At 37.4% G+C, this 16224-nt stretch overlaps 1 protein-coding gene and 1 non-coding gene across 2 annotated transcripts in view; one reads left to right on the forward strand and one right to left on the reverse strand.

Moving 5' to 3' along the window:
* LOC128776244 (uncharacterized) overlaps positions 1-16224 on the forward strand; it is a 128716-nt gene that overhangs the window by 91262 nt on the left and 21230 nt on the right. The window lies entirely within an intron of this gene.
* LOC128776269 (U6 spliceosomal RNA) lies at positions 11729-11835 on the reverse strand. Its single transcript, XR_008421357.1, has one exon. It is a non-coding gene; the product is annotated as a U6 spliceosomal RNA (small nuclear RNA).

Here is a 16224-nt window from a genome sequence, read left to right on the forward strand (position 1 = left end):
ATGTATAACAGACACATGAAAAGATGCTCAACATCATTCATCATCAGGGAAATACAAATCAAAACCACAATGAGATACAACCTCACACCTGTCAGACTGGCTAAAATGAACAACTGAGGCAATGACAGATGTTGGCAAACATGCAGAGAAAGAGTAACCCTTTGTACTACTGGTGGGAATGCAAACTGGTGCAGCCACTCTGGAAAACAGTGTGGAGTTTCCTTAAAAAATTAAAAATAGAACTACCCTATGACTCAGTAATTTCACTAGTAGGTATTTATCCAAAGGACACAGGAGTGCTGATTCAAAGGGGCACATGAACCCCAATGTTTATAGCAATACTATTGACAATAGCCAAAGTATAGAAAGAGCCCAAAGGTCCTTTGACTGATGAATGGATAAAGAAGAGGTGATATATATATATATATATATATACATATATATACATACATATATACATATATGTGTATATATATATATACACACATATACATATGTATATATGTATGTATATGTATATACATACATATATACATATACATAATATAATAATATATATTATATATATAATATATATATAATATATATAATTATATATTATATGTATTATATAATATATATAATATATATATAAATGTATATACATACATATATACATATGCATATGTATATATGTGTGTATATATATATATATATACATATACATATATACACACACACACACAAAGGAATATTACTCGGTGATCAAGAAGAATGAAATTTTCCCATTTACAACAGTGTGGATGGAACTAGAGTGTATTATGCTAAAGGAAATAAGTCAGTCAGAGAAAGACAAGTATCATTTGATTTCACTCATATGTTGAACTTAAGATACAAAACACATGAATATAAGGGAAGGGAAGCAAAAATAATATAAAAACAGAGAGGGAGACAAACCATAAGAGACTCTTAAATACAGAGAATAAACTGAGGGTTGCTAGGGGGGTGGTGTTGGGGAGGGGGATGGGCTAAGTGGGTGAGGGGCATTAAGGAGGACACTTGTTGGGATGAGTACTGGGTGTTCACTAAATTCTATTCCTGAAATCATTATTACACTATATTTTAACTAACTTGAATTTAAATTAAAAAAAAAAAAGAGTATATCCTTTGGAGCCAGCCTACTTTGGTATAAATCCTGGCTCTGCCACTTGCCGTGTGATTTGGGGTGGTTGCTTTTACTGCCTGTGACCTGGTTTCCTCATCTATAACATGGGGGTGATAATCTTATCTCTTTAGGTTGCCATGAGAATTAAATGGGTAAATAAATAAATACATACATAAAATAAATCCATACACATACATTTACACTTAGAATGTGTCTGCTACATAGTAAGCACTGTGTAAGCATTTGCTATTGTGATTCCTTTCCCCACACACTGCTTCACAACACCTGGTGGCTTTCTTCGCTCAATGTACTTTCCTCTCTGTCAGGCTAGCTATCCCTAAATTTTGTTCAAGTAGCCTTTGTTCACATTGACTCCTCTGCCTCAGAAGTCTTCCTATCCTCCACCTGGCCAACTCCCATTCATCCTTTGCGACTTAGTTCAGGAACTGCCTCATGGTCACCCATGACACTTTGGGCACATTCTTGGCTTCCCATTTCCCCTTTGTCTACAACAATCTATTCATCAGCCTATTTTCCCCACTAGCTTATGGAGAGGAGAGGTTTTATCTTATTCATTTTTTAGAATTTCCTGCCTGTAGATCAGTGATTGGTATTTAGAAGAAATGCAGTAAAAGTTTGTGGACTAGAAGATATTATACTACTAATAGAAGCCCCACTGCCAGAGCTGTCTTTCTAAACATAGGCCTGACGATAACTTTACTCTAAAATGTTTATGCGGAAACAATGAGGACTATATTGAGAATAAGCCACAAGTCTTGTGGCCCATTTCTTACTTGCAGGGCCAGGGAGAACTGTCTGGCTGGAGAGCTATCCTCCTGGAAAGGCTGTTTGACCCATTTGAGGATGAAGAAACAAAGTTCTCCATGGATGGATGACCATCCAGCTTTGTTAGCCACTTCCTGAGGAACTACTGCCTTAGCTCCTCTTTGCAGCACACCAGGTCTGCTTGCTCAATCCCATCTGCTTATTGGGGGCCTCTTGGTGGAGCATCAGAACCTACTATATCTTGCACATGTTATCTGCTCTAAGGAGCGTAGGTGCTGATACTCCGGTGGCCAGAGGAGCTGTGGGCTTCTCTCTGTTAGGTGCCAAAAATTATCTCAGGTGACAGATTTGGCAGTCATAGTCCCATAAAGCCATTAAAAACCTGAGAGAACAACCCCTACTGTAGGACAGTGACTCCCTGCTCTGGATGTACATTAGAATCAGCTGGGCAGCATCTGAACCTAACCATGTCTGGGCAATACCCTTGATAATTGAATCAGAATGCCTGATGAGGTGACCCAGGTGTCAGTAATTTTTAAAACTTCCCAGATAATTCCACTGTACAGTAAGGTGGAGAACCACTGCTGTTGGGTGGGAATGGGGCAGGACTAGGTGAGGAGAAAGAATGTCTCATTAACCTGTCTGTTTTCTAGGCCGGGTATGCTTCCTTATTTAAAAAAAAATGGTCACAGATTAAGTTACTCCTCCCCTACCTCCCCACTACTGTATCATACACTAGGGAATAAAATAAGCACTTCTATGTATCTTGAAGCTTATAGTCAAGCAGCAGAGATAGACCATGAACATGAAATTATAAATTATGAAAAGTTCTATGGAGGAAAAGAAGAGGGTGCCACATGGAAAGTGACTTATTTTGCATTGGTTTATGATAAATAAGCTGACACCTACTGAATAAGAAGGGGCCAGTCATTTGACGTGATGGGGAGAGCTGAGGGAACAACATGTGCTAAGACTCCAGAGCAGTAAAATGGTGTTTCTACTCCAGTTTTCTATCTTCCACAAACATGTTCTGTGGCAGGCAGAATATAGGGATGACAGGCATGGACCCTACATTTGAGGAGCTCATAATTCAGTGGAGAGACAATGTGAAAAGAGATAGTAATAAGCAGAATTTAGTAGGACTCCCAGGGGGCACAAATTTAATTCTGCCCAATGCGTGAAATGGTATATATGTATAGGGGTGATCAGAGGTCTCAGCAAGAAGTCAGGCTTTGAATGATCATGTAGAACCACTTCCTTTGTCAATGCTGTGTTTGACATCTGTGGAAAGAATTCTCCAGAGAGGGGAGAAAGTGCCACAGGCACCAAGAAGCACATGTATAAAGGCATGGAGGTACCAGAGTGTTTAGAATGCGTGGTGTGTCTGGGGATGGGATACATGCTGTGATGGGGGTGTGGCTGGAGATGGGTGGAACTGGTGAATAAATGACAATAGGGGCTGTCTCTGAATTGCTTTCCAATAAGGGGAACTAGGATGAACGAATCTTTGATCCCAGGAAAGGCTGCAGTTCTCATAGACCTGGATAAACTCTATTCTCTCCTCAGAGTTATCTGTGCCTTAATTCAGTTTCCTGTGGAATGGGGGCTCCCAGAGTCTCAAGGTGTTAGGCAGCTGGCACCTCCCAGCAGTCCTCTGTACACCTGGTACCTCAGCCTGTATCCCTTGGTGCCTGAAGTCCTAAATGTTTATTTTTCCCTCTTCTTAGAGCAAAGCCACTTCCACATTTGGTCCCTACAAATGGAAAACTAACCCTCTGATGACCCACTTCACACACAGCTGTGCTGCAGCCTAAACATTTCTTTTTTGCAGGATGCCGAGAGGACAGGAGCCTGGGCACACCTGCTGATCCCTTTGCCCACAAGTTCCAGGTGCACCACATGATTCTTGATGTTGTTTGTGCCAAGCTCTTTTCATCATAAGTGGGATGCTGGGGCAGAGAGAAGGTGAAGGTGAGGCTGTACGGTATCGAAGGGCTAAGTTTAGAAGGGTCTTGTGGGCCAGGGAGCTTGAACTTCATCCTTGGGAGTGAGGAGCTAGGGGAGGATTTTCAGCCTGAGAGGGCTATGATTAGATCTGTGTTTCTGAAAGATGTCTCTGTTGGCTAATGTGTGGGATGTACTATAGAGGAGTGATACTAGATGATGGGATTCACAGGAATATTAGCTCCCTGAGGGTTCTCTTTTGTTCATTATTTTTCCCTAGGGTCTAGAACAGGGCCAGGCACATAGCTGGTAGTCAGTAGATACCTGATGAATGAATGAGACCAGTCAGAAAGCTATTGTTATGGATCAATCGCACTTAAACTTGGTCAGTGGGGAGCAATTAGAGATATTGAAGCAGCCTGGAGGGAGAGTTTAGGATTGGGGGGGCACAGCTGGAACAGCAAGGAATAGCAACTTAATTGGTTTTACTCCTTTAGCCTAGCACTAAGATTTCAGCAGCCAGGTTACAATGGTAAGGACTATTTGATTTGAGATACTGTAATCACCATCCTGGGGTGTGGGCTCCAACCTTGAGGAGTTGTGGGCTCCATGAAAAGCATCTTCTTCCCAGAAGTCTGGCCTAGGTACCACCTTGTTCTTTGTGACTTCATAACATCAGGGCTTTCTGGTACAGCAGATGGAATTGTTATTGAATTTTCCATAGTGCATGATAGAAGACCTATAAAGTTTTTATCTCTGATATGTTTTTCTATTTAAAATTGAAAAGGATACTGTTAAAATAATGTCCCTCCTGGATGCTTCTAAAACTCAACCTCTCATCCTGCATGGGCATCCTGCATGGGCAACCTTTGGTAACCCATGCAAAAGAATCCCCAAATCTAGTCTGTACATTGACAAACTATTGTCTACTCTCTAGCTTTTATTCATCTGTTTGGTTTTTTAAAATGTTTTTCAAGGTAATTTGGACTGGTCATTACTATTGTGGCCTAGAGCATAAGTTCCATCTTAGTGGATCAGGCACATTCTTAGTTGCAAGTAACAGAAATCAGTTTTGGTTAACTTAAGCAGATTTTATGCTAACTGTATATTTATATATGTTATACTTATATATAACATAAAATTTGGAGTTTGATGTAAATGGTCTAAATGCTCCAATCAAAAGACATAGGGTGGCAGACTGGATTAAGAAAAAAAAACAAAGCCCATATATTTGCTGCCTACAAAAGGCCCACCTCAGACCCAAAGGCACATACAGACTGAAAGTGAAGGGATGAAGAAACATTTACCATGCAAATGAAAGCAAAAAAAAAAAAAAAAAGTCAAGGTAGCAATACTTATATCAGACAAAATAGAATTTAAAATAAAGACTAACAAGGGATGCTGGGTGGCTCAGTCAGTTAAGCATCTGACTTCAGCTCAGGTCATGATCTCATGGTTCGTGGGTTCAAGCCCTGTGTTGGGCTTTGTGCTGACAGCTCAGAGCCTGGAGCCTGATTCAGATTCTCTCTCTCTCTCTCTCTCTCTCTCTCTCTCTCTCTCTCTCCCTCTCTTTCTGTCTCTCTGTGCCCCTGTGCTGCTCATGCTCTTTCTCTCAAAAATAAATAAGCATTAAAAAATTTTTTTTTAAACAAAGATTAACAAGAGACAAAGAAGGGCATTATATAATGATAAAGGGATCAATCCATTAAGAAGATGTAACAGTTGTTAATATCTACACATCTAACACTGGAATACATAAAGTAACTATCAACAAACATAGAGAAACTGACATAATACAATAATAATAGGGGACTTTAATACCCCCACTTACATCAATGAATAGATCACACAATTAGAAAATCAACAAGGAAATACAGTATTTAAATGACATATTAGACCAGATGGACATAACCGATACATACAGAACATTCCATCTAAAAACAATAGAATACATATTCTTTTAAAGTGAACATGGAAAACATTCTCTAGAATAGATCACAAGTTAGGCCACAAAAAAAACCTCAATAAATTTAAGAAGATTGAGATCATAGCATGCATATTTCCTGAACACAATTGTATGAAGCTAGAAATTAATCACATGAAAAAAAACTGGAAAAAACACAAACATATGGAGGCTAAACAACATGATACTAAACAACCAATGAGTCAATGAAACAATCAAAGAATAAATTAAAAAAAAATACATGACAACAAATGAAAGTAAAAACACAACAGTCCAAAATCTTTGGGTTGCAGTGAAAGCAGTTCTAAGAGGGAAATATATAGCTATACAGGCCTACCTCAAGAAACTAGAAAAAACTCAAATAAACAATCTAATCTTACACCTAAAGGAGCTAGAAAAAGGTGAATAAACAAAGCCCAAGGTGAGTAGAAGGAAGAAAATAATAAATATCAGAGGAGAAATAAATGACAAAGACTAAAAAATAATAAAAAAAAAAATCAATGAAACCAAGAGCTGGTTTTTTGAAGAGAAATAAAACAGATAAGTTCTTAGCCAGACTCATCAAGAAAAAAAAGGACCCAAATAAGTAAAATCATAAATGAGAGAGAAGTAACAACTGAAACCACAGAAACACAAAGGATTGTAAGAGAATACTATGAAAATTTATATGTCAACAAATTGGACAACTTAGAAGTGGATAAATTCCTAGAAACATACTATCATCCAAAACTGAATCAGGAAGAAATAGAAAATCTGAACATACTGGTTGCTAGCAATGAAATTGAACTGATAATTAAAAAACTACCAAAAAATAAAACTCCAGGACCAAATGGATTCACAAGTAAATTCTACCAAATGTTTAAAGAAGAGATAATATCTATTCTTCTCAAACTATACCCCTACCCCCCCCCCCCCAAAAAAAAAAAAAAACAGAAGAGGAAGGAATGCTTCCAAATACATTCTACAAGGTCAGCATTACCCTAATACCAAAGCCAGGCAAAGACACCACAAAAAAAGCATACTGTAGGCCAATGTTCCTGATGAACACTGTTGCAAAAATCTTCAATAAAATATTAGCAAACTGCATTCAATAATACACTAAAAGGATCATTTCACCAGGATCAAATGGGCTTATTCCAGGAATGCAAGGGTGGTTCAATATTCACAAATCAGTCGATGTGATCAACAAAAGCAAAGTTAAAAATCATCATTTCAATAGATGCAGAAAAAGCATTTGGCAAAATTCAACATCTACTTATGATAAAAACTCTCAACCAATTGGTTTAGAGGGAACATACCTCAACATCATAAAGGTTATCTATGTTACTCACAGATAACATCTTACTCAATGGTGAAAAACTTAGAGCTTTCCCCCTAAGATCAGGAACAGGATGTCCACTCTTGCCACCTTTATTCAGCATGGTCCTAGAAGTCCTAGCCACAGCAATCAGACAAGAAAAATAAATTAGAGGCATCTATATTGGTAAAGAAGAAGTTAAACTGTCACTATTTGCAGATGACATGATACTATACATAGAAAACTCTGAAGACTCCACCAAAAAGCTACTAGAAGTAATAAATGAATTCAGTAAAATTGCAGGATTCAAAATTAATGCCCAGAAATTGGTAGCATTTCTGTACACTAATAATGCAGTAGCAGAAAGAGAAATTAAGAAAACAACTCCACTTAAAATTGCACCAAAAAGAATAAAATACCTAGGAAGAAACTTAACTGTAGAAGTGAAAGTCCTGTACTCTGAAAACTATAAAACATTGATGAAAGAAATTGAAGATGACACAAATAGAAAGATATTTCATGCTCATGGATTGGAAGAACAAATATTGTTGAAATGTCCACAGTACTGAAGCAATCTACAGATTTAACGCAATTCCTGTCAAAATAAAAACAACATTTTCCACAAAACTAAAATAACCCTAAAATTTGTGTGTAATCACAAAAGACCCTGAATAGCAAAAGCGATCTTGAGAAAGAAAAACAAAGCTGGAGGTATCACAATTCCAGATCTCAAGATACACTACAAAGCTGTAGTAATAAAAAAAAGTATGGTACTGGCACAAAAATAGACATACAGATCAATAGAACAGAATATAGAACCCAGAAATAAACCCACAAATATATGGTCAATTAATCTTTGACAAAGCAGGAAAGAATATACAATAGAGAAAAGATAGTCTCTTCAATAAATGATGCTCAGAAAACTGGTCAACTACATGCAAAAGAATGAAACTGGACCACTTTCTCACACCATACACAAAGATAAATTCAAAATGTATTTAAGACCTAAATGTGAGACCTGAAACCATAAAAATCCTAGAAGAGAACAAAGGCAGTAATTTCTCTGACATTGGCCATAGCAACATTTTTCTAGATATGTCTCCTAAGACAAGGAAAACAAAAGCAAAAATAAACTATTGGGACTATATCAAAATAAAAAGGTTTATACAGTAAGGAAACCATCAAAAGGCAAACTATCAAGTAGGAGAAGGTATTTGCAAATGATATATTTAATATCCAGAAACTACAAAGAACTTACTTAATTCATCACCAAAAAACCCTAAACAATCCAATTCAAAAATGAACAAGGGACTCAAATAGACATTTTCCCAAAGAATATATCCAAATGGCCGAGAAGACACATGAAAAGATGCTCAACATCACTCATTATGAGGGAAATGCAAATAAAAACCACCATGAGATCTCTCCTGTCAGAATGGTTAAAATAAAAAACATAAGAAATAACAGGTGTTGGCAAGGATATAGAGAAAAAGGAACCCTCCTACACTGTGGGTGCAAATGCGAACTGGTGCAGCCATTGTGGAAAACAATATAGAGGTTCCTCAAAAATTAAAAATAGAAATATCGTATGATCCAGTAATTCTATTACTGGATATTTACCCAAAGAACATGAAAAACACTAATTTGAAAAGATATATGCACCCCTATGTTTATTGCAACATTATTTACAATAGCCAAGATATGAAGGCAACCTAAGTGTCCATTGAAAGGCAAATAGATAAGAAAGATATGGTATAAAATTTTTTTAATTGGAATTTTAACTATTTTAAATGTATAGTTCAGTGGTATTAAATACATTCACAATCTTGTACAACCATCACCAGTATTTCCAAAATGTTTTTATTACCTCGAACAGGAACTCTATGCCCATTAACAATAACTTTCCATTCTCCTCTTCCTCCATTCTCCCCTTCAGGTCTCCAGAGGTAACCTGAATCTTACTTTCTATTTCTATGAATTTACCTATCATAAATATTTCATATAAGTGGAATTATACAATATTTGTCTGTTTGTGTCTGGCTTACTTCACTTAGCATGACATCTTCAAGGTTCATCCATGTTGTAGCACATATCAGCACTTCATTCCTTTTAATGGCTGAATAATATACCATTGTATGGATATACCACATTTTGTTTGTCCAAAGAAAGGATTTTTAAAAAAGGATTTGGAATAGATTCTGTAGAACAAAGCTGGAGCCTATGTAACCAGTGTGGGGCTTTACCTCAGAATATCTGCCTCTCTACTGTGTGATCTTGGGTAAATCACTTTGAACCTCTCTCCCTCACCTGTAAATAGGGGTAAAGAATCTTATGCAGGTTGTTTAATCATTTGAGATAATTCTTGTAAATCACTCAGCATAAATTTTGACACTTAAATAAAAAAGTACTCATGAATGTTAACTATTATTATGGCTTATAAAAATTATTGTTTATGCTTCTTCATCCTAACACAAAATCAGATGGTCAGAACTTTTTCTAAAACATCTACTCCTAAGGAGAGAAATAAAAGTTGCTTTTTTATACATGTTTTCAATTGATTGTTTTTTGGGGTTCGAACTTCTGAGGAAAGGAAAAATACTCCCCTCCTGACCAAGAGACAAACTACCCTTGTCAGTTCAGCCTGATACCTTTTTAGATGGGGGCATCTCTGGGGCTTTACTTTCCAAGTACAAGCCTGCTCTGTGGAAGCACAAAAGGGCCAGATGGCTAAAGGCGTGTCAGAATAAAGGGAATAAGATACAGTTCCTGTTGACTCTAAGTGGACTCCCCTGCAATGGGGAGTCCAATTATAGGCTCGCAGCAGGTTATGGTTCTTAGAAAGTGGATGGATCTGGATTCAAATACCAGCTCTGTTGTTTACAGATCAAATTTTCCACTTTGCAGGGCTAAGAGAGGTTATCTGTGTGAGCTACTTCCTAGGGATACTGTTGGCAGAGGCACTAGAGTGGAGCCCCCAAAAGAAGCTGGAACATCAGATTGAGGTGTCCTGTTGCTTATCATTCTCTCTGGCCTCTATCTGCACCGGCCACCCTGGACATCTTGGCAGTGGGGAGCCTTTGGTGTGGTCTTTTGGTATCACCCTGAGCAAGGAAGGAGCATGACAATTTTCCATCCATTATTGGTTGAGATCCAGTTATTCAGAGTAGAACTTTCAGCCAGCTTGGGCTATCTTGAGATGTAGCTCTGCTCTCTTATTCCCAAAAGCATTTTTATTTAGTTGTGAAATTGATTTTATTTTATTTTTTGGTGTAAACCTTGTTATAACAAAATGATCTTCATCTACAATTCGGTTGCTGTGAGAAATCAAATTTATATGCTGCATTTCCACTTTGCTCATGCCACTGACCAGCAAGGCCATGGGAATGAGGGCAGAACAAGTGCAAACTATTTTCTGAAACCTATCATGGACACTCCTAATAGGGGCTTATAGGACTTCATTATAATAATGACTATGAAAATGAAGGTCTCACACAATACAGGTCATTTAACTCCATTACTTAATGTATTCTTTTGTGTCTGGCATGTGACAGAAGACTAGCCTCCATTTTACAGTTGGGAAACTGGAGCTCAGACATCGATTGCTAACAGATGGCCTAGTTGGGGTCGGTAGCCACTCATCTGACTTCTCTTCCAGTGGTCTATTTATTTCTCCCACTATGAGCTGGGCAATGTGGAAACTCCAGATTTTATTGACTTGGTGGTTTGTGATATGGTTCATTTGACCGCCCTCTGCCTGGAAAGGGGGCAAATCTGTGATCTCTCTGTCTTTCCAAATTTCCAAAGAGGAAGCATCTCTCAGCCAGAGCAGGAGCCTGAGCCTGGTTTGTAGACAGTGGGGCATATAGGTGCCTCATTGCTGTGTGCCCTGGGGCAGCAATAAATTGCTATTTGCTGATCTCCAAGCCTCTGGCAGAGATAGGGAGGGAGGGCTGGGAAAGTGACATTTCTGTAAATAACCACACCTGGTTCTAAGAGCAGAAGGATTGGCATGTCCCTGTAGCCTCATCAATTACCATCAACCTTTTGCAGAGGGAGTCCAGGGAGAGAATCTCTTCACACTCTTGTGATTATTTATAGCCACCTCATCCTGTCTGCACTCTGGGGGGAGCATGGTTTGCTTGGCAGCGGCCTCCTTCCAGATGTGTTTATACTCTTCCAGGCCCGGTGGAAAGCATCCTTCAGCCCCTCCAGTCCAGGGAGCAAAAGGGATGCCTGGCATTAGGACATAAAGAAGTTGTGAAAGGGAAGACATGAGCAGGATGCCTGAATTTCTCAGTTAGATTCATGTATCTCCCAGCGAGCACTGATTGAATAGCCACTTTGCTGCTAAAGAAGGCAATTCAGGCAATTTATGGTTAAATAAACTTGCTTTGCAAGCAGGTAGACCTGGATTTAAATCCCAGCTCTGCCATTTACAAGCTGTGCAGTTTTGGTGAAGCTTCTCCCTCCATTTCCTCATCTGTAAAATAGGATAATAATAGCTCCTCTCAGGGTCATTGTGAGTATTTGAATGCAGAGGGGTAAGCAGGGACTGACACAGCAGATGATAGGTATAAGGTGCCTCTTCTTTAATTTTACATATGGAAGCTTCACGAATTTGCATGTCACCCTTGTGCAAGGGCCATGCTAATCTTCTCTGTGTCATTCCAATTTTAGTACATGTGCTGCTGAAGCCAGCACTGGTGCCTATTCTTGTAAGAGACTACTAGTTACTGTGTGTGTGTGTGTGCGCGCATGATTTTGATAGAAACAGACCTCAAGAAACAGAGACAATGGTGAAAAAGTAATGATTAAAACCTAGAGAAGGAAAGAGCTCTATGGTCAGGTCTGGCCCGAGGGAACTTCATGGTGGGAGAAGGACTGAACTACCCGAGGGTCCTAGGTATGTTACTGGAGCAGCAGTGTGCCCACCGCATGACTGTGGCCTAGGCAGAATGACTTAGGGCAGCTTTTAGGAAAAGGTGGTGTAGTCTGGGAAGGTGGCCTGGGCCCAGGGTGCAGAAGCCTCTCCAGATGGAGAGTTTTCTGGGCATACATACTCGTGTGGAGCATTTGTGAAACAGCTAATCCAGCCCCAGTGAAAAAGAGGCCGCCAAAAGTGACAAAAAGAAAGGATACATTTTGAGTGACTTATCTGCAGTTAATGGATTTTCCTGCTCAGTTCTCTACTTTCAAAAGGTCTACCTTCACCAATATATAGTAATTACCCAATCTATGAACTTCTTGCATTAAACAGTTTTTATAACAAATTGAAAAATTCACAGAATTAGGCAGAATAGTACAGTGAACCCTCATGAACCTATTACCCAGACACAAAATTAACTCACAGCCACTTTTGTTTCATCTGTACCCCTCCCTCCCCTTGACAGAGTGTTTAACACACATCCCCCAAATAATGTCATCTGTAAATACTTCTGTATGCTTTTGTGAATGATGAGAGCTTTCTAAAAGAACAGTATTAACACTATCACATTGAAAAATTAATAAGTCCTTAATATCATTGAATATCCAGTATTCAAATTTCCACAATTGTCTGTTTTTTCCAGTTGAATTAGGATTTAAATAAGATTCATACATTGCAAGTGGTTGATATTTCTCTTTATCTCTGCAATTTATAGATTCCCCTGCCTTTCTTTTTATTCCCTTTTATGTCATTTGTTGAAGAGACCAGGTCATTTCTTGTTTTCTAGATAGGACTGCATATCTCTGGTATCATTTACCTTGCTCCTTTGTCCCCTATATTTCCCATAAAATGGCAGCTAGGCCTAGTGACTTGGTCCGATTCAGATTTCTTTCTCTCTTTGCAAGACTGCTTTGTAAGTATTGTCATGTGCTTCTGTCAGCCAGCACACATGACCGGTTGTCTCTTTTTTGTGATGTAACAGCCATTAATAATCATTGTTCAGATTCATGACTTCATTTGGGGATTTGCAAAATGGCGGCATTCTAATTCTGTCATTCCTTCATCATTTATTACATGGACTATTTCGATAGAGAGAACTCTTTTCTCATTAACTATTTAGATAACTTATGACATAGCTTAATCAGGAAAAATAGGTTGAATGTTTGATTTTTTCCCTCTACTTACCTGCATTCAGAATAGCGGGTTGGTTCCCTTAAATACTCCAGAGGTAACCACTGAGATTTTTTGTTTTATGCTATTATTAGGAAGGAACTTATGAATTTAAACATATTCCATGTGTTTAAATCCATTGTAGTTGTTCTCTTTTGTGCTGATTTTTTTTTTTTTTTTTATTTCTGGCCAGTGAATGTGAACCTCTTTCTTGAGTTGCGTCCTGAATTCTGACATGACCATGTCCCCAGTCATCATTTTCTGGAAACAAAAGGTGTCCAAGCTTGGAAAAGGAAATCCCTCTTAAAGAGAAAATATATTATAAGTTTATACTGATACTTTCAACCCAAATTTAAGATTACAGCGCTTTGCTTAACCCTTCAATTTTATTTTGAATCTTTTCCTCTTATGCTAAAAGTCTTCGTTCTTTTTTTTTTAATTTTTTTTAAATGTTTATTTATTTTTGAGACAGAGACAGAGCATGAACGGGGGAGGGTCAGAGAGAGAGAGGGAGACACAGAATCTGAAACAGGCTCCAGGCTCTGAGCTGTCAGAACAGAGCCCAACGCGGGGCTTGAACTCACGAACCACTAGATCATGACCTGAGCCGAAGTCGGACGCTTAACCAACTGAGCCACCCAGGTGCCCCTAAAAGTCTTGGTTCTTAATGACAATAGTGTAATTGCTTATTTGCTTTACCTTATTATATAGATTTTAGAAAAATCATGCCAAAATAGGATTAGTGAAAATAGTTATTATGAACTTTTGTATTTTCAAACCATTTAAAATAATATACCTCTGCATCTAGGCTATAATCTCAATGCACAGTTAGATCCATTTATTTTATTTTGCTTTTGTTTTAGGAATTGTTTTTTCATCCTGATTTAACATAATTTATAGTCACCTAAAACATTTTTGTGGCTCATTTTCCTAGAAGTAGGTCTCTTGGGTCAAATAAAAAAAAAACACTACACTTGTGGTGAGCATCGTGTGATATATAGAATTGTCAATTCACTCTCTTTTTCACCTGAAACTAATATAACATTGTATGTCAACTATACACTTCAATAAAAAATTATAAAAAATTAAAAAACAAGGTATTATTCACAGAAGTCCAACTTCCATCCCAAACTTCCTTTTTCCTTCTTTCCCTTTAGCCAAGATTTTATTTACTTTATGGTTTATACTTCTGTAATTATCTACATAAGTAAATCCATATCTGATTCGTGTGTGTGTGTGTGTGTGTACAGAACTATATTCTGGAGCTTATGCTATAGTTATATACAAAGATAGTCTGCATTGGTTTCTCTAGATGCATAGTATTTCACTATTTGGATGTACTGTAGTTTCTTCAGTAGACTCCTATTGATGAACATTTGGGGTTTTTGCTATTACAAAATGAGTGTCCATATTTTTGTGTTTCTGTCAGTGTTTCTTTAGGACAGATGCCTAGAAGTAAGCTTCCTGGGTCAAAGGGTCAGAATGCATATGTTATTTTGTTAAAAATTGCCAAATTCCCCTCTGTAGGATTTGTACCAGCAATGATGAGAGTGCATGTTTTCTCAAAGCCTGGTCAAATGAATACTCATCAATCTTGGATTTTTTGCCACTGTGATAGGTGAAAAATGGTATACTATTGTGTTTTTAATTTACCATTTTCTTATTATGTGCACAATCAAGATCTTTTCATGTAGATAAAGGCATTTGTATTTAGTTTTCTATGAATTGTCTGTATAGATTCCTAGCATTTTTTCTCTGTAGCATTATTAGTCTTCCATTCTTTCTTTTTTTTAAGTTTATTTATTTTGAGACAGAGAGAGAAGAGAATGTGTGAGTGAGAGGGGAAGGGGCAGAGAGAGAGAAGGAGAGAAATAATCCCAAGCAGGCTCAATGCTGTCAGTGCAGAGCCCAACATGGAGCTCAATCTCATGACTGTGACATCATGACCTGAGCAGAAATGTAGAGTCAGACGCTTAACTGGCACCTCTCATTCTTTCTTTTTCAAGGCTCTTTATATATGGTAAATATTAAACTTTTATTTATGATAAAAGTTGAAAAATTGAAAAAGTTGAAGTGTGTTATTTGTTTCTTTACTTTCCTTATGGTGTTTTTATGCCATGTAAGTTAAATTTTTTTTTCTTATTTTATGTAATAAATTCCTTAATCTTTTCCCTTATGGCTTCTAAACGTTGAGTCAGAGGTAGGAAAGTGCCCCTCACTCTTGGATTATAGAATATTTTTTTCTATACTTGTATGGACTCATTTAATATGTTTAATTTTCTAATCCACTTGGAATTTATCTTGGTACATGGTTTGGGCAATGAATACAATTTTATCTTTTCTATGGCTATTCAGTTAGCTCCATGCCTTTGATTTAAAAAAAAAAAAAGTCATCATTTTCCCCAATAACTTGAGATTCTTCCTTTATAATATACTAAATTTCCAAATGCAATTGGATCTATTTCTGGATTTTCTATTTTGTTCCACTGGGTCATGCATGTTGCACCACCACATTTTTAATTAGAGACATTAGAGTATGTTTCAATGTCTCACAATGTTATCCCTTTCCCATTTCTCTCTCTCTTTTCAGGCTTTCCCCTCTTGGCTATTCTTGCTTGTCTGTTCTTCCAAATGAATTTTATAAAAAAATGATCTAGTTCCAGAAAGAAACTTACTCATATTTTTGTTGGATTATATTAAATTTATGAACTATATGACATGTTATGAACTTATTTTGACCTAAAATTTCTGATATTGAGTCTTCCTGTCTAGGAATGTGTTATATCTTTTCATTTATGCAAGGTTATTTTTGTGCATTTTTGAATTATTCTATACTTATTCTTCCTATAGGTCCTGGACATTTCTTGCTAAATTTACACCTGGGTATTTACTTTTATTTAGTTTTCACAAAGGTGGTTTTCTCGTCCAATATAAACTGATTTTTATTTGTATATAGGGGAAGATCTGATTTTTGTATATTGATTTTATAACCTACT

Source organism: Panthera pardus, unplaced genomic scaffold (genome assembly GCF_024362965.1).
Source record: "Panthera pardus isolate Hobbes unplaced genomic scaffold, ASM2436296v1 HiC_scaffold_12, whole genome shotgun sequence".
Taxonomy (NCBI): domain Eukaryota; kingdom Metazoa; phylum Chordata; class Mammalia; order Carnivora; family Felidae; genus Panthera; species Panthera pardus.